Here is a 27250-nt window from a genome sequence, read left to right as displayed (position 1 = left end):
GTATTCCGATTTACAAAATTTTATAGCTAAGGCGTACCATGCTATTTATCTGTTCAACGGTTTGCTTCTGAACTAACAATATCCTGGAAAACCGCTGCATTTTAATTGTGACCTCAAATAAACTGACCCCGCGATTAAACTACTTGCAATACCAGTATTTGTTGCAAACGCTAACTAATGACATCCACTAAGTCAACCGAACAGTCAATCATTAATTCAGTCACTTCAAAGTCGGTTAAACCTCTAAGGCTTTAACGTTTAGATCTGGGAGTCCATCTTTAAACCAATTTCCGTTGGCTTCTCACAAGTTGCTGACAAACTGAGTCCAAACATATAAGTAAGTCAAACTACTCGATGTGCAATCGGGAAACTTGACAAATTCACCCTCAACTCGCGACTTAAGAAAATGTTACACTTAGCTCGCCGACTTAACTGCGCCTTTTTACTTTAATTTTGAACTAAGTTTTAGCTGGTCACCAGATATAAATAGTCTAGTTTCTATAGGGTTCATGTTGAGTGCATTACACTTTTCTTTACAAGTTAAATAGATAAATTATAAGACCTTCAACATATAGTTAACTTTTACAACATAGAAGAGTTTTGATACCCTTAACATTTTTCATAAGTTAAAAATAAAATGACCATAGAAATACGAGTAGCACCAAAGGATAGAACATAACTATTTGACTAACACACATGTTAATCTGTTCGTGTATTCGGCCGCTTATCGGCGGTTACCTGTGGGTCATAGAATAAAGAGGTAAGTTTACTTGTGCACCGCGGCTTCGCTCGTACTCTATAAACTTAAACGGAGAAATTAAATAATTATCTATGTACATTGTAAACCAGATTGATATATTTTTTCACACAGTGCTTGTCTCCTAAATAATTGTGAAGCATATAAATAAGTACCCATAAATAAAAATAAGCTATTTCTTTTTTGTAACATTATAGTCAATCACAAAATAATTAAGTATTGAATCAATTGTGGGTTTCCAACCGACGGATCAACCATGAACCATTGACGTAACGTTTAAATCCGAACAGTAATTTATTTGTGGTCGCTACTGTTAGTTGTTGATTAGCCAGTTAAGCCTTTATTTTTTAATTCAATTAAGATCAAACTGATTTCAGAATTAAGTTATTTTATTAGTAAAATTACCACACCATTTTATTACAATTTATTATTTACCTTGGTATATCGGGTGTGTCGATCACAATCACATTAAATCATATCGCATATACTTTATGATATTCTATGACGAATTATAAAAAAAATAACCTAATCCATTCAGTGGTTTAACCACAGGAGTCATTTTTCGTTTTTATAATTTACAACATCATGTGTAAAGCAGAGATAAAGTTAGGAGTATCGTATGTTTCGATCAGTTGACAGCTGTCAGTTTTCAAGGGAGAATTTCAGTTGTTTGTAATGACTGACTTTTATATGGTGTTCTAATTTTTGCACATTTTTATTCCATTTACTTTGTTTGAAAAAAACATTTTTTTTATTTTTACGTATTTTTCTTTTATCTTTGTGTTAATTGACATATATTAACCAGTATATTAAAGCATTTCATTTAATGTGATTTTGAACGACACACCCGATATACCTATCTAGTGTAGATGTACCATCTTTTTTTGAATTCTGAGAAAAAAAATAAGTGTCATTTTTTACCGTTCAATATACATAAAACGGTACAAACAACCATTTTACTATTAGTTTCCAAACCATATTACTTTTTACTAGAAAACATCTCTATACGCCACGTGTTCGCGATGACTAGCCAATTCAGCCTTTTTAAAGGATCAATGAATGAGCCCAAAGGCCTGGAGGCTCTACGCATAATACCTGAGCTTTTAAAAAGGTTAAATATAGTTTATGTGATCCTTTGAATTAAATACATATTACCTTTATAAAGCTATAGAAAAGTAAAGAAACTTTTGCAAATCAGCTCTTTTAAGTCATCGTTCCATGTACCAATTTTAGTACGTGCTAGAATTTGTGACTCATAAATAGAAAAAAACAAAAGAGATTTAGTAACACAGCTCTTTGTGAGTCACGGAAATAGCTGTGTACACTGCATTTCAGAAGATTTTCAAAAGTGACTGATACACACTGACTTTGAAAAATATAATGTAAGTAAGTGCCTTTACTATTTTTTTTTATTGACTGTCGACGATTAAGGTACATTTCCGATACAGGTGTCAGTCGCGTGCGGCTGAGCGCCAACATCTCATGATAGACGCACATGACTAATGCGTCAATATTCACAATCAAGGAATGTACAGCATGACGTCTGACGGGTTGTCCAAAAGATACCTTTAAAAGATGCTGTCGAAACTTAAGTGCTTACTGAAACCACACCCATATTCTAGGAAGAATAAATCTAGTTTCATTGAATGGGTAGTCTCTCGCAAACGCTTATTATAATTACTTACATAATGTTGTGGAAGTTTCGCGAAGAAACGGTTTCCTCGAACTACTTGTAACCGATGCGATAGTTACATTTAACTTTTCAACATTATTGCAATCTTTCAGTTTACTATGATACTGAAAGTTCAGACTATTTTCCGCAGATTAAAAAAAAAAATTTGAACGTGTAGTTTAATAAGTATAATTTCATATTTTTACTAACATAAAAAGAAATACGCAGGTTTTAGTCTTTCAAACCTCCCAGGTATTTTTTTTACTTTGACAGCCAATAAACATTATTTGGTTCCTGTGACGTTAAATGCAGTAATCACTCTAACAACTAACAAACCCTGTATTAACGAGATAATGGTCAGTTCTAGCAGCAATTCAAGGAATATTCAAACCCGAACGAGACAAATAAACAAAACAATATCATTATTATCTACCAATTCCAGAAAATTCGATATTCAAATACATTGGAACAAACCGCGCTCAACGAATCTGACAGTAGCAACCTAAATACATAGCGCATTCTGTGGGCCAGTTCCAATCAAATTTCAATCATCCGTATCAAAATCATATATTAAATAACTGGTCGAGAATCGAACCGGTAACATTTGACGGTTCGGACGCGGTAATTTTAGTCGCTACATTAATACAGAATCAATCTAATTTGTCAATGAAAGTCAGTAGCAGACGCCGATTACTAGACGGAGGTAGCTAAAATGGCGCTCGTTGGCGAATAAATTGAAATAGATGGAATTGGTACTAGTGTAGCGAGTCTCAGGGACTTGGAGGTAGGTATTACTGGGCTTTGAGTGAGTATTACCTTGAGGAATGTATATAAAGCTTCGAAATAATTATTTCGTAAGATTATTGATAAAACGCTTCTAGATTTTGGTATGTTGTCTGAATAATGATTTAGTCATCGTTATATTAGAAGCACCTACCCATATACTTATCACTTAAACCGTTACAGAGGAAAAAGATACGCATTGTCTTGATGATTAGAAAATAAAATTCATTAACACATACAGAACCTCATTATAAATACTCGTAATGTATTTATATAATAATATATTAGGTACATTTCTCATCGAAATCCATCATGGAAGCAAACCAACCGAATCCCATACAATAACAGCAGTCAGTCCCGGGGGTACATTTTAGCGGCGCGGCGTCTAAATCAGAAGCAATTAATGTCAAAACGGTAATATCGCTGGATACACTTCGGGCTACTCACAGATTTATTCATCTCCAGGGCCTCACAATACACCTGATTCGATTTATACATCAATCGTCTTGCTTGTGGTTTATTTAGTAGTTTTTCATAGTTTCTTGGTAAGCGCTTTGAGATATTAATTGATTGAGTGACTTTCAAAATGTTTGGTTTGATATTGCTCTGGTTATATAAGAAAGGTCGTCAAGAAAATATTTGGTAGTAAATATATACTAGGTATTAACTTAACTAAGAAGCAGAAATCCGTCCTTCCATCAGTCACCAGACGTTATCTCAAGACTTTATACCAATAAATACGAGAAATATAGACTTTGAATGTGATTCCAATCGCTACCCATTGGACCTTCTTCCTTGACCTGAATTAACCCCTTGTTTGCCTAATAATTGTTTGATTAATTAATTTTCTATTATTCTTTAATTAGCGGCATTCAAGCAGTTTAAAGCCACCTTTCTCAGAATCTAGATTATCGGGTCTTTCGTCATCTTGACACACTTAACTCACCACGAATGTGTTCAGTTGGTGAAACTCGAAATTTTAACATTTATCATGTCGTCAACTCGATACGTCAAGATTTTGATGCGTGTCCAGTTGGTGAAACTTAAATTATTCACTTTTATGTTTTCACCAAGTCGACACGTTTTATAATTTAACCCGATTTCAAGCAAAAAGTACAGTCAACTACATTCATTTTCTGTGTCACAAACATCATCGGCCTCTGAACGTCCGCTTTTCATTATTCCTCACATACTATGTTCGTTTTCTTTCTCACTATATGGTCTACTTCTGCCATTCCGTTTGCTAGTCAGGTTCATAATCGCAATCGTAAAAATATCACAATTATTTTACTTTTAGACTAAGATAATAACTACAGAGATCAATAAAATCAACATTAGAAAGAAATAGCATATTTAAGTAATACCACTATCACGTAGTGATATCTTCTGTTCAGTTCTGTTACCCTAGTACTTGTGACATACAATGATTCGATTTCAATACCATTATTTTATTGTAGAACATTATTAAAAGTTGCTGATGCTTCTGGCTTCAATGCACTTATGATTTCCTAGTACTTGTAGTAAGTAGTTTGGGAATCCATGTTCTCGTTTCAAGCGTTTGCTAAGCGGACGTTTAGTGGCCAAATGATGTTTGTGATACAGAAAATGAATGCAGTTGCCTGTACTTTTGGCTTCAAATCGGGTTAAATTCTAAAACGTGTCGACTTGGTGAAAACATAAAAGTGAATAATTTAAGTTTCACCAACTGGACACGCATCAAAATCTTGACGTGTCGAGTTGACGACATGATAAATGTTAAAATTTTGAGTTTCACCAACTGAACACATTCGTGGTAAGTTAAGTGTGTCGAGATGACGAAAGACCCAGATTATCTGTGTGCAATTCATTAAAATCTGTTCAAGTTTGGCGTGAAAGTATTTATAATATTAGTAAGGATGAACTAAGTTTACGTAGCTTATTTAACAGGAAGCCGATAAACCTGTTTATCTTATATTTTATTTATGGCAGCGGATATTTCAAGCTAGGTTCAGTAAACGGGTCACTTAGTCCTTGCAGGCATCGCCGCCGGCCATACTGCTAAAGGCTATAGATATTTTTTATCCCTTATAATGTTTTACTTACTTTAATTACCACAATACACTGGGATAATTTAAGATCTTACTCTATGGTCATACAATTTAAATTAGGTAATATTAAAATAATTAAAGGCGATGTGATATGCGGTAGTTTGCATTTTTGGATATGTCTACATAGTGATCCTGCTATTCTTCACCGTTATCGAATTTTCTTACATAAATGTAAGGTAATAGGTACTAGCAAAAATAACAAAATATATAGCACAAACTTTTAACTAACTGCATCCTACACTTATGTATTTGCCCTGACGGGCCCTAGATGTCCAATGCAAATAAAATAAATATCAGAAGACTCCCTATTGACTCCCTATTGGCTCCATCCAAGATGACGTAGATATCAAAGGAGGAGTAAAAAAATAATATGAAAAACTCCTTTGTTTAATTAATTAACATAAGAAACAGAAGCCATTCAAGATGTCCTTGCTACACGAAACTTCATTAACATCTGCAAAGCCCTATCAACTAAACTGGACATAAATCCGGCTCTAAAAGGCGTTGCATTACTCTCTTCCAGTTACTTGCCTAGCTACTGGCCCGTGGCACTCGCCTCTAGCTACTAGCAGCTAGTACCTAGGCGATCTCTGCCGTGTTAATAAACTGTGAGTTGTTATGCAAAGAGTTAGTGTTTTGTTTTTGTTTACTAAATGAGTCTTGCATAGCTCGGAGGTAGACGGATAGATAATATTGTACTGTTTTAAGCTATTATAGTCTTCTTGAAAGAAAGTGTCTTGGAACGGAAGCTGGAGATGTTTTACGATCTGCGACAATATTTTCAAACAGTTATTTTACAAAATAGTTGAAATAATAGTAGGTACTTGAGATTGAAACGTAAACGAGTAAAATTGGTTCACATAAATAAAAACAATCCTTGCTGAAAGTGCAAGTTGCTGTATATATTTTTGTTTTCTGGTTTGAGACCAGTAAATCAAACACAATAATTATATAATTGTTTGTTTTAATTCCAATTCCTTATCAATGTAGAACAAATAATTTAAAAAAGTGAGACATAAAATATATGTATTGCTACTTTCGTTTATAGGTATGTTCTGAAAACTATGAATATTTTTTGTCTCTCAAACCACTAACACGGCACTTAACCCCCTGCAGCCGCCAGCCAGCTCGACACCGCAGCACAGGTAACCCGGCATTACAACTCGTGCCACGTAACCCAGCTTAATGTGGCTCATCAGGCCTGCAGCATCACTGCAAGGGTTGAACGACCGCGCGCATGCGTATAAAATACCTTTTTCGGTCTAAATAGCCAACGGGCCGTCTTAGTGCGCGTTCTAACTGCGATCAAATTTCGATCTTACTATGTAACTGAGTGGATCGTTTTGGTGGTGCGTTCGCTGCGGGAGGAGGCGAGCCCGCCAGCCTCAGTGTTCCGCCGACCGTCGTCGGCAGCGCGCGTGCTATCCCCGCGCCGGGATTTTTTCCGCCCGACAAAAGTTTTTCAAGTTTCCGTCGGACGTTGAAAGTGTTGAGTTGCAGTTGTACTAACCGTTGTTTTGTGCAAAAGGATTGTTGAACCGTGTTTCTGGAGATTTTTATTGTGTTTCACGGGAATTATGGGACGGTAAGTTTTGGGGAAAGCACTTTTAAAAAAATATTTCAGTGCAAAAATTCTGAATAATTCATGATGAATTAAAACGTCATCCATTTGAAATATTTAAACTGGAAGCGGCATTACTTTTAAAAGTTTTTTCAAAACAAATTAAAATATACATTTGAATATTTTAAATATTGATAAAAATTACATAAAGCTGAAACGTTAAATATCAATCAGTAACAATACATGACAGCATCTCAGTTGACAGGAACCGCGAGCCGAGAGGATTAACGAACTTAGGTTAAAATCCTTCGCCTGTCGGGACTGTATTTAACAATAGGATAATGAAAGTTTCGTGTCACGAGGCAAAGCCGCTTGAGCTTGAAAACTTCTGTAAACAATGCCGTTATAAAGCTGAATAATAGTTTTGCAAAGTTTTCAATCTTTATGTATGAAAAACTATAGTTTAGAGAGAACCTGGATTTAATGCAATAGAACATTGTTGAATGGCATAACTTCAGTTGTATTTTCAAAGTATAAGTTTACACAAAATTTCAAGTTATGTATGCTAATATTATATTCAAATGTTGGCAAAGTTGTCAGTATTTTAACATCTCACCTTTACATATATGTTATACATAGAACTTTTCTATTAACGAACCACAAAATTGCTGTTTAGCGAGCTAATTGCCTAACAGAGACATATTACGGCTGCCGACGGGGCTAGGCGATGTAGGTATCTACAGATCAGCTTCCAGTCAAATTGAATTCAGTCAATTATTGTCATCCAGACAGATTATCGGCCACGGCAGCTAAGGAGATAAGCCAGATGCGCAGGGCATAATAGTGCACAAGCATTCGCGCAGACATAGTTCATAGTCCAAAGGTACGCCAATCCGACGCGACAGTAGCCGATGAAATACCTGTGGTCTTTTCTGTAAGGTTGTTTGACATACCTGAATCTAGTAAACTTATATAAGTCTATATGAGAATAATATTTTTTCTATTCCCGTCGGGGATACAGTATAAAGGCAAGACAGTTTGTTTTTGAACTGTGTCTTAAATCATTATCTTTAATGATTATATCTGCATTTAATACATATACAAGATATATACCATTGCAACCGTACATTAATTGAAACCACTCATCATAAGAGACTATTCCACGCTATTTACTTGAGTCAACTGCAGCACATACATAGTGCATGAACCTATTTGTTCGGCAAAGCTTCAGCAATCCCCGAGGGCGAGATGTTGCAGGCATCCGCTGTGTTTCACCTGCCATATCGTACTTACATATCAACTAGGAATTCCTTACTTCTCTTTAAGAAGAAACTTGTATCGCAATTCAAGGATCAAAGTCAATACCAAATACAATATAATTTTTGTGCTTTATTAAAAAAAATCTTCAAGTTCGTGTTTTTATCCCATTTTATATTTTGGTTTCTGAGAAGCGTCGGTTCTTCCATAGTTCTTTACACAGGGAAAATTATTTCCAATCATATCTTATTTTATGTACATAGTCCATCTTTCATTAAATAATTTGGTAATACCTTCCTCTATTTCTTTATAATAAAAAGGTAGCAAATACTTTAAGATACGAACCTAAAATAACAGTAAAATAGAACCCTACATAGTACTTTCTGTAGCAACAGTAACTCTTATTAACCTTTCCTTTTCTTAACCTTTCCAAAACATTAAAAAACATAACAAAATAACAAGTTCCTATCACCAACAACCCCTATCTAATATCCCACGCACACTGTCTCACAAATAAGCCTAAACAACTATATTTCATTTCATACAGTATAAATAAGTTCTTCTTAAATTGAAGCAGGTTGTCAGACGCCGTGACGTCACCGCTCACCTGTCAGATGCACGCACACAATGGCGGTTGCAATATAGTTTATGAGTACTGACAGGATAGACTGTTTGTTGTGAGGAATATTACAAACAGGATAGTTGAATAGGTGATATTGTTTTTCTAAGATGTGAGGTTGAAGTGTCTTAAGTTTTTAGGGTAAAAAGCAAATTGAGAATTTGTTTAAATTCTAAATTATATATAATTTCCTTAAAATTGTTGTAATGTGCTAGAGACGTTTTCCGTTATGTAAAATATTGACAATAAATTAAGTTGGCAAAGTAATGAAGCTTAGCAGCTGAATTAAAATCATAGTCATGGTTTAGTACTGTGTTCGTATGATAAGAACATCTCCACAGACGCCTGATTGTAATGTTCATATTCCATATTTAAAACGAATCCATTCGTTATTTGGTCAATCAAGCAATTGCTACTAAGAGTCGGTAAAGAGTAGTTTCTTTTAAACAATCAAACAAGTTACAACCACAATTTACATAAACATAAACAAAATGTATCAATATCTAAACTGGTGGAATGATCCAAATCTTTATTCGGAGTTCTCCATCGAGCCACTAAGTCGTTTCCACGTGAATTCCTAACAAAGGACCAGGAACTTTGCTCTCCACAATATTGGCGTCATTCAATGGAGTTCTTACTTACAACAACTTTTGGCCCAACCACAATACAAATGTGGCTTACTTTATAAACATTGTACATATGTATATCTCGAAGTTGATTTATTTCTTATGATATTAAAATGAGATTCTTGAACTAACTTACACAGGATAATAAAATCTTCCAATGTAATAGTTATTTGCTCGGCTAACCCTATAATCGCCGTAGCACAGCATCGTAGATACTACGCCGGCTAGCTTCGCTACGGTCGCTACGCCGTAGCAGGCGTAGCAAACTTCGAAGCGCTATTGCACGTAATATTACCAGCTCAGAGTTCTATTAACTAACATAACAAGCTTAAGTTAATTAAGTGAGGGATCATGATTAACTCGGCAGCTCCTTATCCCTCTCAACAACGCTAACCGAAATGAATAATTATAATCTAAACAAAAAATCCTCCCCTTTTCTTATTATTATCCCAACACTTTCAATTTGATTTTGAACTCTATTGCATTGGGGTAATGGTTTAGATTGGCTTGTGGGAATTAAGAAGGGAGACTTGTATACATGTCAGTTGCAGGTCGCGGAACAAGCAAGACAATGGGACCTAATATGAGATGTTATTTGTGTTTGATGAATACTGTAGGCTCTATGGGTGAGTAATGGTGATTGAAACTTACAGTTTAAACTTAATTTATATAAGCAGCACAAATTTTCTCTTAAAAAAATACGTAGCCATATAAATAAAAATGTTCTTAAAACTGCATTTTTTCAAGTCTTGCCAATAATTCGAACCACAAAATAAAGTAGCATTATAAAAATAAGTCATGTTAATATGAAACAAAGTCCCAGCATGTCGAGTGTTCCGCGACGTTGCTCACGTAACTCATACACGTATTTATTTCACGGATGCTTTAACATTTTTAACTTGTTTACATACTGCAAATACTATACAAATGCCGAGGAAAGTGAGCACTTGTTATTATTTAGCTTCATTTTAATACCAACGATATTTCTATTAAATAAGAGAGAATTCATTAATTAAGTTTCTGTTTCTTTTATAAGAGTTGTTTGAATGTCACTTGTAAAATAAAATACATTACATAATTATTTTATACCAGGTAAGTGAATAAATAAGCTACGAATTTAGTTAAGTTTGTATGTGTTTTTAGTTTAGTCTAGAATTAATTAATAAGAACCCATCTGCCGCATTCGGCAAGTCCTGTAAGGGTAGATGTAAGGTTGTGTGTATAAATAAATAAAATAAATAATATAGCTTTCTTTGTTAAAAGTGGCAGAATTCAGTCGAAAAGCTCGAGTTATTATAACAACACGTATTATCTAAATTCCTGCAACTCCATGCATTCATTGCCAATAATCGAAAATCAAACATTATTTATATTGTGTACTTCTTGGTATACATAGACTGGAAACCTACTTTTTTCCTGATAAAACAAGAATTCAATAAAAAGATGACGTTATTTATTTGTATAAATATCAAGTATCATCTGCAATGAAAAATAAAATTGAACTATATTTTAAGATTTCATGTATCCATTTATAAAATGTTTTCTTAAAATACATTAAACAAATTATTCTTGGAAACCTTTAATACATTAAATACATTCATAAATAAAATCAAGTAGACTTGAGCCGTGGAGGAGTATATCAAAAGCCTATAAGCATCATTTCTGAGAATAAAACCTACATTCACAAAACCTCATGAATCAAGAACATAACCCTTCTTGCCGGTCGGATATATACTCTTACGGATATTATAAATACAGAAACAACCATTTATATGTCAAAATCTTAACGGTAGAATGACTGCTCAAGTAACTAAATAAAAGTAAGTAAAAACTTTAAAAAAATATCATAGATAACTTTACACTTTTGGTAAAATACCTTTGTATGTACTACTTATATAAAAAAAACACGTATTCAGAATTAGAACATAATTAGGTCAAAACTCAGTAGTGTACGATTGTACAAATAGGTAGATCCATAATTTGTTTATCAAAACGATACATTACAGAGGTACCCTTTATTATAAAACCTTCTAAAGAGCATAAACTAGTTTATACTAATACTCACATGTAGGAAGTACACCTTTTGTTACAAAACACTCACACAATATTCCCACTTGGGACGTTGGTATCTTTTCCGAGAAAGCGAGTGGGTTTCAACATCCCCAGCTTTGTAGGTCTGTGGGTGTCTTTATAATACGTCTTTGAGTAACATTTGGGAGTACCTACAGTAAGAACAGTAAAGGTCAGGTTTCCAAGATGGCGAACACCCGAGGCTGGGAGCTGAGATTGCCAGACTCCAGGCAGCTTCAGATGTATAATTGAAGTGAAATTGCTAGCTGACACTGCCGAGGTGCAATTATTTGGCAGATTTGTAATACGCTTGTACTAAAGTGAAATTGTTTATTTATGCTTTTGGAATATTTGTATTTGTTCAATGTGCCAGATATCTTTTCTTGAATAGTAATAAAATGAAAACGTTATATTTGTTTGAAAGAAGTTATCTCTAAAACTGCCAAACCAATATAAACATACATTGCTAAAGCACTAATTGTTTCTTAAGCAACAGAAAATGTAGCCAACCACAAAAATTCTGTTTTAAAACAAATTGCAACACCAATTTACTGAGTTAATTACTTCATCAATCAATTCTTATTTTGATACCATTAAAATTCGCACTTAATCTACAGTATTAATTACTCCGGCGCCGAATAAACAATATTGCTGCAAATATTTCCGGTAATATCAAGTTAAACAAAATTAATTAAGTTTAAATCTAAAGTGCTCAGCGCGGGTCAATATTTGACGCCGTCGAGGACAAACAAACATTGTTCGTGCAGCGCGTTATAAAATAAAATGCCGTTTATATCGTGATCAGCCAGGTAAGAGCTCATGAAGAATACTAAATAACTGCTTGAATACTGTCTGAAGAACAGTCAAAAGCACGCTATGCTATAACCATTATTTGTTTAACAAAGTGGAAGCCATCTTTAGCGTTCTTTCCCGGAAAAACTACTGAACCAATAGCGTTTAAACTTGTCACAAACACAGCCTAGAAGTTCAGGTAGAACTAGATATTTTTTTCACCCCAGTGCGTGAAGTAGTTTCCACAGTTTGCGGGCAAAACCGCGGTAAACAGATAATATGTAATGTCGTGGAAAATTTGCCTGGGAGCAGGTGGGCAGCGACGGTGTTGGCTAATTTGATCATTAATATTTTCTCACTGGAGGCGGTTTAATGCTTATATTCTCCCCTTTAATGTTTTAGTAGGTATACTATAAATAGTTTAAGTGTGATGACATTGTGATTTTGTGATGTAGAAGGAAAAACTTAATACGTAAAGTATGACGAAAATACGTAAAATGTGTTGGCAGTATCATGAAAACTGATAAAGTAAGTTAATTAAAAGTACAATAAATCCCATAACAAAATACTTTAACGGTACAATATTCAACTATTAACCTATTATTTAAAAGGTATATAAAATTTTAAAATGTTCATGACCGATAAACATTGCGTTGTTGTAGTTGTCACTGCAGCAAAAATTTATATTTTTTATAACAGACAGTTTAATTTATTGAGTCATGTATGAAAACGTTTAAAATTTTGAGTAAAAAATAATACATACAAGCAAATTACGACTTCATAATTATCATAATTGACAGTAAAACAACTTTTGTTTATCCTTTCTAGTACCTATAATAAATGCGAATAACTCTGTCTGTGAGTTGCTTAATCATGCTAAAACGACAATGCGAGAGTAAACTACTATACTTACCTGGAACGCAGGTAAAATCCTGGGCAGAATCTAGTTCTCAAGTTTTTTCAAAAACTACAAATCTTTCATTCCCTCTGCTATAAAATTCAACAGAATAAAAATAAACCGACATTTAATTTGATCAACTGTAGCGTCTAATAAGAAAAGTTAATTAAAAATAGTCTTCTACGTGCTCCGAACGATTATGAACACTGGCTAGATAAGGCCCCGCTTCCCTTTTAACTGTAGGATTCCAATTGGACTAATTCTTCAGAATCTGTTAATTAACCAGGTGTGCCCAACTATTTAAATAATTCATGTTTAATAACTTGTTTTAGTTTATTTTTAGTGCAAGATTCTGTTGTTACATATTGCTTTATATGCTTCCGACTGAACATGGTATCTCAGTGTGTTTGACTGACTAGTTTCAAAAGGTAAATTTAGCTTTATACTTATCTACAATTTACTTTATTTGACTCCAGCTATAAGAGAAATATTTCATCGTATTTCTATAATTCTTTACGCAATAATTAGCCCATAAATATGTCGTTCAAGACAAAAGGTTACTTACACCTACGGAAATTATCGGTTTTTGCTTCAGGCAAATAATTATGATAAAATTAGCACAATACATACGTACACACATATAGCGTTACTTATGTCATGGTATATTTCCAAATTATATAGGTATCTGGTGACTATTTTCGGGAACCGCACATGCACCACTACTAATAAACCACACGAGATTAATCATCATTTAACTTCAAAATTTATTTATATTGGTAACAGTACCGAAGCCTCTAGTAACACAGTTTTAGACGAAAATTCATCGCGCCGATGCAGTAACGTAACACGAGGCCTTTTCAATAAAATAAAACTACCCGGTTTGTTGGAGGGTTGACCCGACATTTTCAATACAGGAGAATGTCCCAGGGGTCCTGTGCCAGGGGACTGGCCCTATTTGGGCACAAAGCGGGGGAATTTGCGCGACACGGCCGCTCGGGACCCCGGCCTCACACTTGGCGCGAGTGCCGTGATTTTTCCACTGTTTAGATAAAAACAGGTTGTTAGTTGTTCGGTACCTGTCTGCCGCTGATTGGCTAGTTTGTTGTTGATTGTTTTTGTTTCAGTATTATCCGTATTGGTCCTTCTTCATTATTTATTCATTGATTTTTAAAAGGGTAAGTTCCTTGGTTACTTTTTCTTTTGTTTACCTTGAAAGTTTTCTGGGGTGACTCAAAGGAGTTGGGCGATTTGAAAATGGTTTGACACTACTGAGAATATGGTTTCTATGCTTAATGTAAAACACGTTCTGCTATTTCCTCGAATATGCTTCTTCTTACAAATAAAGTAGTTTCTTGATCTGAGCGTGAAAATTGCAGCCAGATTATTACATATTACTTATTCAATTTCCTCGCAACGTTTTCAGGTAAACCAATCTCGCACACGCTGCCATCAGTATTCAAGCCCTATTCATAAACACTTTGCAGGCCCGTTACCATGGCAACGGAGTAATATACGTCTACTTATTCACTTTCCAGTTTCGTTCCGCGAAGATATAAATAGCTCTTATCTTTGCGCTCGAGTGAATAGAACTCGAAGCAATATCACTTAATGCAACACTTCTACTTGAAACTCACATTTCAGCATCCGTCATGGATAACGAGTTAACTCGACTATTCAAATATTATCGATACGATATTTAAAGGGGTGGAAAATAATAGATTAATCTTCTTACTGCCTGCAATACGCCATCTTCTAATTATTTTCTCTGGTTCACTTCTAATTAATCTAGCTTGATTGCTTTTTATTCTTTGGGTTGTAGTGATTATCATGAGACAGTTAAGTAGTCTTATATAAATTGCAAGCCATTGCAGTATAAATTATTAAGAACTTTCAGATTACGGTCGTTTATAGCACAACAGGATAGCTTTTCCTTTAGCAAACTTATCAATTTTAATTAATATACATAAGCTCCAAGTCAAAATAAATAACAATACAAAAATAAATGTATTAATAACAAACAAAATCTCAGTGAAATTGGCACACGTATTGAAAACCGCAACATAACTGTAATTAATTAGCCGTGTCGGATCAGCGGAGCTAAAACAAAACAGATACAGAACACAAGTACGAAACATGTATAAACCAAACCCCAATGGCGTTAAGTATAGCAACAAAAGTGAGAGCAGCACAACTTAGCTAACTAGAAAACTTTGACTCGCGTAATCCGCAGACCTGTATTGAAACATTAAAATTTTCAGCGCGGCAAACATTTCTCAGTTGCTTAATTAACCAACGAAATTAGTTATTGTTATGAAAAAGTAACAAAAGGGGAGAAACTTCGCAACTCTCAAGCCAGTGGAGTGTGGACTGGATCGGATGTGGTGCTGGTGTAAGAGACACGCGGGTTGTCACTCATTGTGTTGGATGAATACATAAAAATGTAGTTTAAATATCAATTAATATTCAATTCTGAGTATCATAGACATTATTCAAAGCTAAAATTCTATTCTATTCTAAAACTGTTTTTTTATGATATTAAAAATGTTCCGTATTTTCTCTATTTATGTACAGGACTTGCTACAAAAAGCAAAAGCGTAGTATTTATGTATATTTATTTCAATCCCTGTGATCACAAGTTTGTACTTGTTGTAATTTTCCAGTGCAGTGTCATTTCGTTTGCTGACTCCTATGATCAGATAGCGTCCAATCTTCGTCTAAGTTTATTGTTACCCAGGTTACAGAGTTCCTGATGTTGCTGCGAGGTAGCTCCGTTTGAACCCCGGCCCGTGGGGAAATCAGCCATTCACTGTTTTCTTCATTTGATAAGGGTGTAGTTTTAATACTCCTTATTGTGAGGAATACCTTCAAATATTTTCTTTACCTCGGATTTACATTTTCTCTGAAATATTTTTTATTATATCTAGCCAGATTACTGCGTGGGATAGGTTCGTGTTTTTTGAGATACAAGAAAAACGACTGTTGTACGTTCGTAACTTTCATTTTCTTTAATAGACTTTATGTTGTATTTCTTGTTGAAATGATAGGACTTGTGTTTTCCGTTTATTGCCCTCCTCCAAGTCAAAGAAAATTAAACCACTAGAAAATTATCTTAATTTCCTTTCCACACTAACTCTTCGAAATAAGTCCTAAAGTTTCTCGGTGTCAAGTTTACAAACAACTCCACTAGCTCAAAGCATAAAATATTAATCGTGTTCTAAAAATTAGCGCCGCGACATCTCCTGCCTTACGCCATCTTGTAAGGAAATTACACTGGAACCGGGAGAACTTCTTTTAATTTATTCAACTCACACAATATCCGACTTTAATATCTTCGCATTATGGACGAGAGTCGCGCCAAAGTGGGTCGCCAAGTTGATTCTGATTTATAACCGGTTCAACTATCTCAGCGTTTGTCTTTAGCCAATTTGAATATAACACTGTGTTCGAGTTACGTGAGGTTTAAATATGATTGTATATTAATGAGATGTGGAATCCGCGATCATTAATGTATCTGAATAGATTAGCAAATGAATTAGATTCCGTACGCAGCGGTTTGGGAGCGCGCGCTCTGAGATCGGCTGATCTTGTTTTCTGTGTTCAATTGGTAAGGCAGACGAACTGATTCAGATTTAGTTCATTACAAACATAGTAGTTCTATTACCTAAGTTTATTAAGCCAGTGATTATTATGAAGCAATTACTTAGGCCTAACCCAAGAAGTTTCCTAAAAACTTTAAGACCAAAATATAATATGTTCTTTCTAAAAGAATAATAAAGCATTAAGAAGTTTTAATTTGTTGTAACTTTGTCATTTTTTTAAACCTAAACTTTTAGGCCTAGGTTCTACCAAAGGAGCGGAGCAGAGAAGTTTTTAAACAACCAATAGAATTTCATTATCCAAAAATTAAGTCTCCCACTCAGTAGACTATCTTAGCGGAGAAATTCTATTGGTTGTTATAAACTTCTTCGCTTCAGTTTGGCGTAGCCTGGCCCTTAGCTAAAAATATTTTAAGGATAAAAATAACCATCAGTTCACTTAAAAATATTGAAATGCGGTATAAATTTAGCTTCGGCTATTAAATCAACAGTCCTACTCAATCAGTTTTAAGATTAGATTCGTTTCTTTTTACGGACTTTTTCAAAGTTTTAAAGAATATCAATTATTTCGCCCACACAAGTTTGAAAGGTTGATAGGAAGTAATAACACTGGCTGACAATATTCTCATGTACTTTCTTATAACAGTTTGTTTTTACTCTACGTTTAGTTTCAAGGAAGAAAATGAAATTAATATTTTATTTAAAGCAGTTTTCCCTCTCCCTTGCTTCAGTTGCACGTGGATAAACATTCGCCTATCATCAATCTGCAAAACTTTACCTGAAGTTCTTTAACAGGTAAATAAACTCACGTTTCTATCAATAACGTTATTTGGATTTTTTAAATCTTTGCACAAGTTTTCCACGCGGCACAATTTCCCCAAACACTTTTAAAACTGTCCCACCTCCCTTTCCCTTCTTTTTAAATACCATATCAACAGGTTTAGCCATTTTTGCCAAACAGAAAGCAGACAACCAAATTCACTATTTCTATTTTACTAGGAAAAGAAAAGAAAATTGTACCATGTAACTAGTCATCGTCCAATGTTACCTAAATTCTTTACTATATTACTAAGTCTCCGAGCCTACCGTACTAATTTTTATTCCACAGCAACACATCTCGAGTAATTCAAATGTTCATACGTGGTACATACATAAACCCTTGTTAGCGTCGCCCCGGGTCGACTTATTAGCCACGAGCCACGAGCCTTGATTAAACTCCAGCACCCTTGAATTTTACCTCACCTTATCATATACAAGCATAAATTATATCTATGTAAATGTGTGCCATTTTAAGATGTTTTTTGTGAATGTATATCGAGTACTGTATTATGTTTTCCTAGAAGTGTTGTGATGTTGAGGGGTGCTTTTTTTGAATATGTTTTTGCTTTTGTGTTACCAGGCAATTAAGGGTCTATGAATATGGTGCTCGGTACTTAGATCTCGAAACATCTGTAGTCACAAGCTTTTTTATTGTTTTACTGAAACATCTACTAGTGTGCTCTCTATTAAATATTGACGGCAAAAAAACTCAATTTAAAGGCTTCCAAAGTTTCAAAATAAACAGCGCAACTGTTGCATAATTCATTTAATTTCTCATCACACTTCTACAAAGAACAACAAACACTGATATAAAAATACAATGATCATTTCAATTCACCTTTCAAGAGCAGAAATTCCGACATACCTTAAAAAGTTATATTAAGGTGGGGAACGGAGCCCGGCGCGGTTGTAAGCCCGCCATTATTTCGCTTTTCGACAATTACGCGCGGCTGCAAATAAAGACGTTTGGAGAGCAATATCCGAGGAGCGGCGGAAGAAAAAATTATCATCACCTCGTAGGGAGGAACCTACAGATGTGGACTCGGTGCACGAGAGTGCAGGGGAAGCGATATGCCTTGTTCGAGTTGTGGACGATTATTTTGGGGAGTTGTTTCGGCTTGAAAGAAAGATATAGGCAAGAGTTTGTGCATTAACTTTTTAGGGTTTTGGGTTTTCTCTATTAATTTAATATTCTATTAAATAGTTTTACGGTCATAAACTTTCAACAAAAAACTTTCGAAAGTCACACCTTTCTTCGCGTCTTTAAGAGCAAAAAAGTCAGTCGTCCGCGATCAATCATCGCCACGCAGGTGTTTATAACGAGAATACTTGTGCACTGAATCTTCGCCGGTAACCGAACTTCAGACGTCCCTGTGTCACCCGAATAAAAAACTCAGTTGAGAGTAATTTTTTTCTACAAGCTTTACACATAGCGGCAATAAAAACGCTCCACGGCGCTCGCGCCCGCCTATATTTCATCTGTCCTCGTCTCCCTGTGTTTGGGGAGCTGCGGCCTCTGCCTGTGACACTGGGAATGAAACTTTAAATGCTGCGCGGAAATAATGTGGATTACGTGCGCCCGTGTGTCCCATGTTTTTCATCCTGACAAAAGTTTTATTAAAATATGTATCAGTCTCTGTCTCTTGCTATGAAAGAATAATACACTTGGCAAAGTAATTGTCTTGGAAGTACTGGGATGAAGCTGGATGGATATGTTTCTAAGTCGTTTGCAGGTACACGCAAGAGACAATTTAGTCTGTACATATATTAAATTGTTTTGTGCTCACACATCGAATAAAAAAATACTCCAGCAATATATTTATATAAATCAATTCGTTAATTTACTAAAGTTCCCAATCTATCCATACCATACTTACAACAAGAATCATCTTAAAATACCCATTTTCTACTTATAAAATATCGTCAAGTGGCTCAGTGGTAGCTCTTCCTCGTTACTTTTCCCGGTAACTATGAAACCTATACACGCAGTTAATTAAGACACGGCTTTGTTCTGGAACCTGAGCTCCCTATTATAGTGATCACGAGAAAGAAATTCTTGTACGTATTTTGCGGCTGGATTTTAATTTAACGTACCTAGATTGAAGAAAGGCAACACATATTTTTTAGGTTAATTAACTAAGTTGAAACCGTATTTCATCAATACCGAAATTGTTTCCAATTCAATAACAAAGATGAAAATTGTAGCTGTGCCCGTAGATAATACCGTAACTTTTCTAACTGAAATTTCTTCGCCCTAAGTGGGTATTAAAAAGCAAAAATGCAGTCCAAGCAGAAATTCAATTTATGAAGGCAAACATTTCAATCCCTTATTATACTTTTATTTCCCTCCAATCGTGACATCGGCCATAATAAAACTCTCAAACTCATTTGCGGGCCTCTTAATACCGTTCAATATAAGACGGTGGAAAAATGTTGATAGTCACGCTCCTTATTACCGGGGCCAAAGGTTTAACATTTTCAATTTAATCGCATTATACATACTGTAACCCTTGGAAATATTGGAGCAAAAAATTATCGGCGCATCGTCGGATATTCCGATTTAGAATTTTTCAATAGATGCCTGTGAAAGAATTTGGGATGATGAAAAATGATCGGCTAATGTGGTCGGTTTGATATTTAATTAAATTTTTATTTGAATGTACTTGGTGTCCTCTAAATATAAGCTTATTAGAACCTTTAACTTTATTTTACTCACTTGTAGGTTTTAAAATAAATGACACATTGAAAATGCTTATCAGGGTACTTTTCCAGCCTTTCTATAGGATCTTAGATATAATCATTAGCAAGAACTCGATGGTTGTATTTATTTGCGTGAACGTCTTTACTCATTTATTAATGAGTTTGTGGTATTGTGACTACACCGTTCCCTGTTTAATTTACGTCTGAATAACTCTGTGTTTTTCTATCCTTTCAGAAAGCTTCTACTTGTAACTTCCTTTAATGTTATTTTATCATTAATAGCCAATATGCCAAGGCTTGTTGAAACTTAAAAAAAATATTTTTCAAGCTAAATAACGATTATTAAACAAAATGTGTGTCAATATTTGTAGTCATTTATCTGCTATTTATAGTTAATTAGTTTACGTAATGAGTAGAAAATGTACGCTTTTTCTTCTCAAATTATTTTATACCTTCTTCCTTCATTAAAGAAGGCGATAACAATCATTGAACACATTACCATAAGACCGACACCCAACTAAAACTATTGGAGTTAAAGCTAATAAACGTAGGAGCAACAATCTAAATCCCATTTCGGGCACAGGCTAAGGTTCACACGTTCTAGAAGATTAATCGCTACGGAACCCTCTCGGCTAAACCGACTATCGCCTGGCCGCACTGAGGACCTACTGGGAAATTTTATCATAATACATCAGTCGGTCATGTAATGGTAGTGTGCTAGTGGACAGCGTTATATCAAGTTAGAAATGTGGATATTGTAGATGAAAAATTGTTATGTAGTTGGTATTTTTGAGAAAATCTATAGTAGGTATCTAATATTGAAAAGTTGAAGAGATGGTTTAAACTCGCTAACTACTGAACTGATTTGTAAAATACTTTCAGTGCTAGATAGTCCATGTATCGAGAATAGCTGATTTATTGTTTATTCGGAGACACAAATAAGTTTTCACAGTATGTGGAGGGAACCGCGGGTGGAAGATAAATATGCTGAATAAAGGCATTTTACTATTGACACTATGTGGGGCTATTTAACTTACTTTATTTTCAAAAGATCAACTACTAAAACTCTTGCATTAACAAAAGTGACACTATCCACTAAGGTGAAATTCCTTAACACAACACTGACGGACTCAAACTCAAATAAATAGTTGGGAAAATGGCTAAATCACAAAATACAGTAACAACAGCGACTTTCGGTTCCAAGCTTTTAGCCAGTGAATTTCTACTTTGTTCCCGGTAATAGCGTTGTAGCAGCGCCAACAAATTATTAAACCTATGTTAGATGGCCCGCTTGCCTTTAAAGAATCGTTACGGAACAAAATGTGAAACTATGCGTCATATTCTCTAGGCGGTCTGGTTTTAGTCTGTTGGTGTCAAGTTTTGAATTATGAATCCTACTGTATTTGAGATGTCTGGTGACTAAAGTCTATATGCAAGTAACTGGTTGCTTTTTATGTGAGAAAACAACAGGCTAGAAGTTTTGCCATGGAGTAATGCCTGAGGATCAAACCCAGTATTACACAGAAGATTGAATAATGATCTTAACATTATGTAGATAAGTTGTATATCTGTAGATTATATGTATAGAGTTAAAAGTCGTAAAATATTCAAAGAAAGTCTAAAACAATAAAACAAAAACAAAGCTAATAGAAGGTATTAAAGTAAGTTCAACTCAGTCTTGCGCGCGGCCTTATGTGTGGGTAACCCTTGTACATACACAGTGACTTTGTGTGCGTGACAAGAGGTACAGTCGGGTACAAATACAGTTATTTAGGGGTTACGGCTGTTTAAAGAAAAACAGTTATTACGTAATTTAATGTTTATTTATTTATAATGATTCTGAATCGCTACTTGAAAAATCAAATGATGAATTTTCGGATTCGCTACTCTCACCGAGGTAAATTATAAATTTTGACTCCATGTCAAAATGTCTATAGTATTTTTCTTTTTTCTTTTGTACATGTCGACAAGTATTACCCAACATCCCTTCATCAATATGACTTAAACGTTCATTTATGAGTTTCATTATTTCCGTCTTATTTTGGTCGACATTATGCTAAGGAATTTTATTTTTTAAAATTCCTCACACATCTTGTTTACATTATTATACTAGATTATACGTCTTTTTACATTCTTAGTCCACACTTTTATTTATTGTCCGCGTACCCCGAGATCTAGAAAATATGTAAGGAGTATTTAATTCATCTTAGATATTTCACCTCATTTATTTCTTAGATACTGTCAACGTCAATTTGAAAAAACTTATGAGAAAATAATGAAAAACTGTAAAATGTAATAATAAAAAGCTTTGAATGTTGTTTCATTTTTTGAAACGCTACCTGACTCCTTAAACATTTCCTCCGTGAAGAACTAGACATTTTCGTAAACGACTGTACCCATAACAAAAAGCGATAAGAACACGTCATGCTCGGACGACGTCACTGTCACACGAATGAAAGTTGTATATTTACAAGCCGACGCACACATAGGGCCGTGCGCAAATCTGAGTTGAACTATCTATACCTGTAATGTCAGAGTTGACCTGATGAAGTTGAACACAAACAAGGGTGTCGTCAACAAAACATTGCGAGGCTTAACGAAATGAGCGCGAGTACTTCAGCCGAGGGGCTGGATAGCTCCCGGCGGTAGTAGGGCTTGCACTGTATGGGGATTAACGTTAATTTGTGTTAAACAGGATTAATTATTCTTTAGAAAAGTAAAACTTACATAAATTAAATTAGGAGTGATTTGTCTTTTTGCAATGTTAAAATATTTATTCTTCTTCTAATGCAAAATAAAAGAATTTGCCAAGTGCAAGTCCGGGTTCAGTACCATTATCGACAAAAAATATTTTTTTATATGGTAGCCACCATATAAAAAAAAATATTGTATTCTAGTTTTCAGTATTTTTTTCTTGTAGGTAGTGATAATAGAAATACATTATATATAAAAAAATCTGCAGCCTAACAAAAACAGTTCATAAGAAACAGTCAGTTGACAGATGGACGGACAGTGAAGTCTTAGTAATAAGTACCTGTTTTACAATCGTGGAAAGAAACTCTGAAAACACTTCATATCAAAGGCAGTCCACGTGTAGCAAATGTTTGTAAATTATTTCACTCATAAGTGTCAACGTAACGTCTCACATATTAAATATTCATTTGTAAGCGAATAAAATACAGCAAATAACTGCTGAATAGATTCCAAGTCATGTGTGATCGTTCTGACACTTACAGCCATTACGAGTAAGTATTATAATGAGCTTAGTTTCAAATTAATGAGTTTGAGTACCAGTTATGCTAGATTTATTGTTTTCCGATCCACGCGAGGGAAACTCGAATTAAAACGAACTTGGTCCATTCGGACTTTTACAGTAGGTAAATACTCGTATAGTTTTTACCACTTCAAAGTAACTACCTACTACTTGTTTTTTACATCTTCTCTTCGATGTTTTGCAATTAACTATAAAATACCTAATTAAAGGCACTTGTACAAGCTTTTTATAGAATAAGTATAGATTTCCTCAAAAAATAGCATATAATTGGCCAGCTAAACAGAGGAAGCCCATAAAATTGAGAAGAAAAGATTGTCCTACTTAATATTGGTAATAATTTAACCTCAACAGGAGGTAATAGCTAATGGAATAATAATTCGATGCTTTTACTCGGAAGCAATTAACTAAAGCCCAATTTTGTTCTTGTCTTGTTGGAGATTTTTCTATAACATCAAAATTGCAAAAAAATATAGTCATAAACGTTATATGTATGTTGTTTTATTATTTCGACCTCAAAAAAACTAAAAATACTGCACGAAATCAAATAAGCCCTTCCACATAAGACCTTCAGAATTTCAACCACCCTTTAGGGTAGGTACCTACTTTACTCAGATGGCTTCATCTATAAAATGTTTGCTGCATAAAATACTTTTATATAGGTACTTCCCAGTGCAAAACTTACTCATAAACCTGGCATTTTTTAAGGAGAACAGATGCCTGTAATAAATTCTTAAAATCGTAACTCGCTTATCTAACTAATAAAAAGACGAAATAAAAGTGTGGAGCGACAACCCTGCATAAACCTTCGGCGCGACGCCGACGTAAAGATGAATCACAACCAGACGATGTCCGCCCGCAGCGATTCCACGACGACCCTACCATCGATCCAGTTTCAATTCACAATTCTATTACAAAAGCGCCACCGATTGATTTCCGACGAACAAAACAGGTATTGGATGCGAAAATTTGCGATAATGTTGACGGCTCAACACTTTTATCGGTGATTATGGTACGGTAGTGGGATATTTATACGGGTATTAGCCGATGAGGGCAGCATTAAACGTTGTTATTTTTTCATTACACGGCCTTTTGGGGCTTTTTATCAGTAATATTTGGTTGTAATGGAGAGATGATGATGTCGGCCAGTGAGCAACGGATTCACAACAAATAACACCGAAGTTAATGATGTATTGTTGGCGTTTTGCCGCGTATTCGTTCGCCTAACTTTTGGGATCGCCCGGAATTTTTGTCCACATTAATATTTATGTTATTTTTGGATGGCTACATTTTGTATTTTTGTAAACTTTCTATGATTTACGGATGTTTTAAGGTAGTTTTAATCTATTTCGAATGCGTGATAAATCATTCATTTTTTAGTCCCTCGTCCACCCCTAGATAACATTTGTTTCCAGTTGTGATGTTTACTCTCTACGCAGGGTATCTAATAAAAACAAAAACTTAAGCTATGTAGGAAGGCATTAGGTATACTATACATAAACACGTAGCACACTGTTGATAAATATCCTTGCAGCATTATGTGCAACAAATAAAGCGGTGCATAGACTTCATATTGATACAGCACAACATGACTTAGTGCTGGCAGTCACGTATAATATTAGCAGAAGAAGAACGCACTGGGGCTCATAAACAAGGGACTGGCAACTCGCCAACGATATGCTTTTTACTAGAAACAATGCGAATATGTAAATTAGATTTGTATAAAGCTATATTGAGTGAGGTTAAACCATAAGGCTCAATTTTGAAGCGCATCAAAGGAGGCACTATACTAAGCATAGAAGCAAAAGTTATAAGGGGTAACGCTTGTTAGTAGCAATCGTAATTAATGCTCTCTCATAAAGAGAACCTCTTTCAACAATAAAAAAAAAAACTATCATCCGATACGATAATATTCTCAATGTTTTTTTTTTCACAAAAAATGCCAAAGAATCCATCGCACAGAATTAAAATCAAAATATTAAATGTTTTAAAAATGTAACGTGACTACGGAACGTAGTCGGTGCGACAGTAGAATTTTTAGTCAATTTCTCGTTTGACACAATTGAATTTGATCGCGGGATAAATCAAGTTTCTGAGCACGAGCGCCGGTGACTTCCGCTGAAGCCGTCGGCTGTGGTCGAAGCAATGACAGTGTATAATGGAGCCGAATGTTACCAGTAGAAGGACTATTTCTATTTCAGCGAAGCCGCAGCTACGTTAAAATAGGAGTGAGTTGCAATGGTGGCTGTATTTCAGGATTACTGTGGTTTGCCGAATTGTTTAAATCAATATTCATTGTGAGAGCAAATTGAAACACTTGAGGAAATTCGAACAATGATTTATTGGATTGTCAATTTTTTCGGAGGTTTTTTGTTTTTGATCATAAAGTGAAGGCTGCAGTCAATTGTAGTAATACTATATTGAGTACCAACTGTACTCAAGTTGCTTTTCCTATTATTACAGCAACTACTATTCAACCAACTGCTAAACAGAACGTTATCTTCAAATCATATCATAAATCTTTCCTCTCCCGCTCCTCGTCACTAACTTAAGTCATTCTTTCAAAACCTTTGTCTCGAGCGCTGAGTCGACCTCAGATCACTCGTTTGAGGCTACTTAACGAGACGCCTTCTCAATTCTTACTTCATTTGTGCTCTAATGCAAATCGACTGACGGCTTAACAGAATATTTTGTTGCTACTGTCTTTTGTTTGGTTTGTTTATCTTCGTTAATGGCGTTATAAGTAATGAAATGGTGTTGAGTTACGTCCGAGAGTTGGTGGGCGAGTGATTTGTCGGTTTTGGTAAGATCATTTTACATCCTTAATATAGATATAATTAATATAGATAGACAGTTTTCTTACAAATTTCGGTATAGCAGATCGATGAAATACCTAATCTCGTTTTAAACACGATCGTTTAAAGCCACAAATATCACAAATTCGTGTCAATTTGACCCTTTTCATTGAGCAATATCAGTTATTCTAAATTCTGATGAGGCAGCCGTTTGTTCCAGTATATCGATTGAGCTCAGTCGGCCGACAGATTTAGATCTCTGTGCCGGCTTAGCTCGCTACACTGACATGTCGATTTTCACCATTTCATCTAATTTGCATTACTTTTTCAATGTATCGTTTTCAAAGTCAAAGTCAGTACCTATGGAAAATGGTCTCACTTCTGATGTTTGCATTTTATGTATTTATTTGAGTAAAAATATTGTAAAAATATTTTCCGCAATAATTTATTAAATTAATTCTCTGGAAAAAGTAACGTAATAACATTTTCATACGCTTTTTATGCGGTATTGAAACGCTTTTTATATTCATCTGATGCGTAGGTAAGACTATTTTGTTCTGCTATTATATTCATCTACGTAATAACTTGGAAATAAACAAAGTATTAATCATCAGCGTATATCACCAAATCCCACAAAGCATTAAAACGATAATAATTCTCAATCGTTATCATTTCATTGACAATTTATTCACAATACGTGATAAACATTAAAATACGGTGGGTGTGTGATTAATTACCGGCAAACCCACTCATTAATCAATTTGTATCGCCACTGACAATACAAAACTTATCGCTCGGTTTGATAACATGGTGTTTTGACATAGGGGAATAATAGGTTGGCAATACACACTAGCGATCACATTTGTAAAATTAGCCAGCAACAAGAAAGAGTTTTATATCAAATTGCTGTCAGTTTAATTTGAATGAATAAATATGAAGCAATAACT

The 27250-nt window shown here is 34.8% G+C and overlaps 1 protein-coding gene across 2 annotated transcripts in view; it reads left to right on the top strand.

Annotated features, from left to right (window-relative positions):
• LOC124630286 (lachesin-like) overlaps positions 1 to 27250 on the top strand; it is a 105371-nt gene that overhangs the window by 27833 nt on the left and 50288 nt on the right. The window lies entirely within an intron of this gene.

The sequence above is a fragment of the Helicoverpa zea genome, chromosome 5, assembly GCF_022581195.2.
Source record: "Helicoverpa zea isolate HzStark_Cry1AcR chromosome 5, ilHelZeax1.1, whole genome shotgun sequence".
Lineage (NCBI taxonomy): Eukaryota > Metazoa > Arthropoda > Insecta > Lepidoptera > Noctuidae > Helicoverpa > Helicoverpa zea.
The sequence above is the reverse complement of the archived record's forward strand: the minus strand, read 5'-3'. Positions and strand labels throughout refer to the sequence as shown.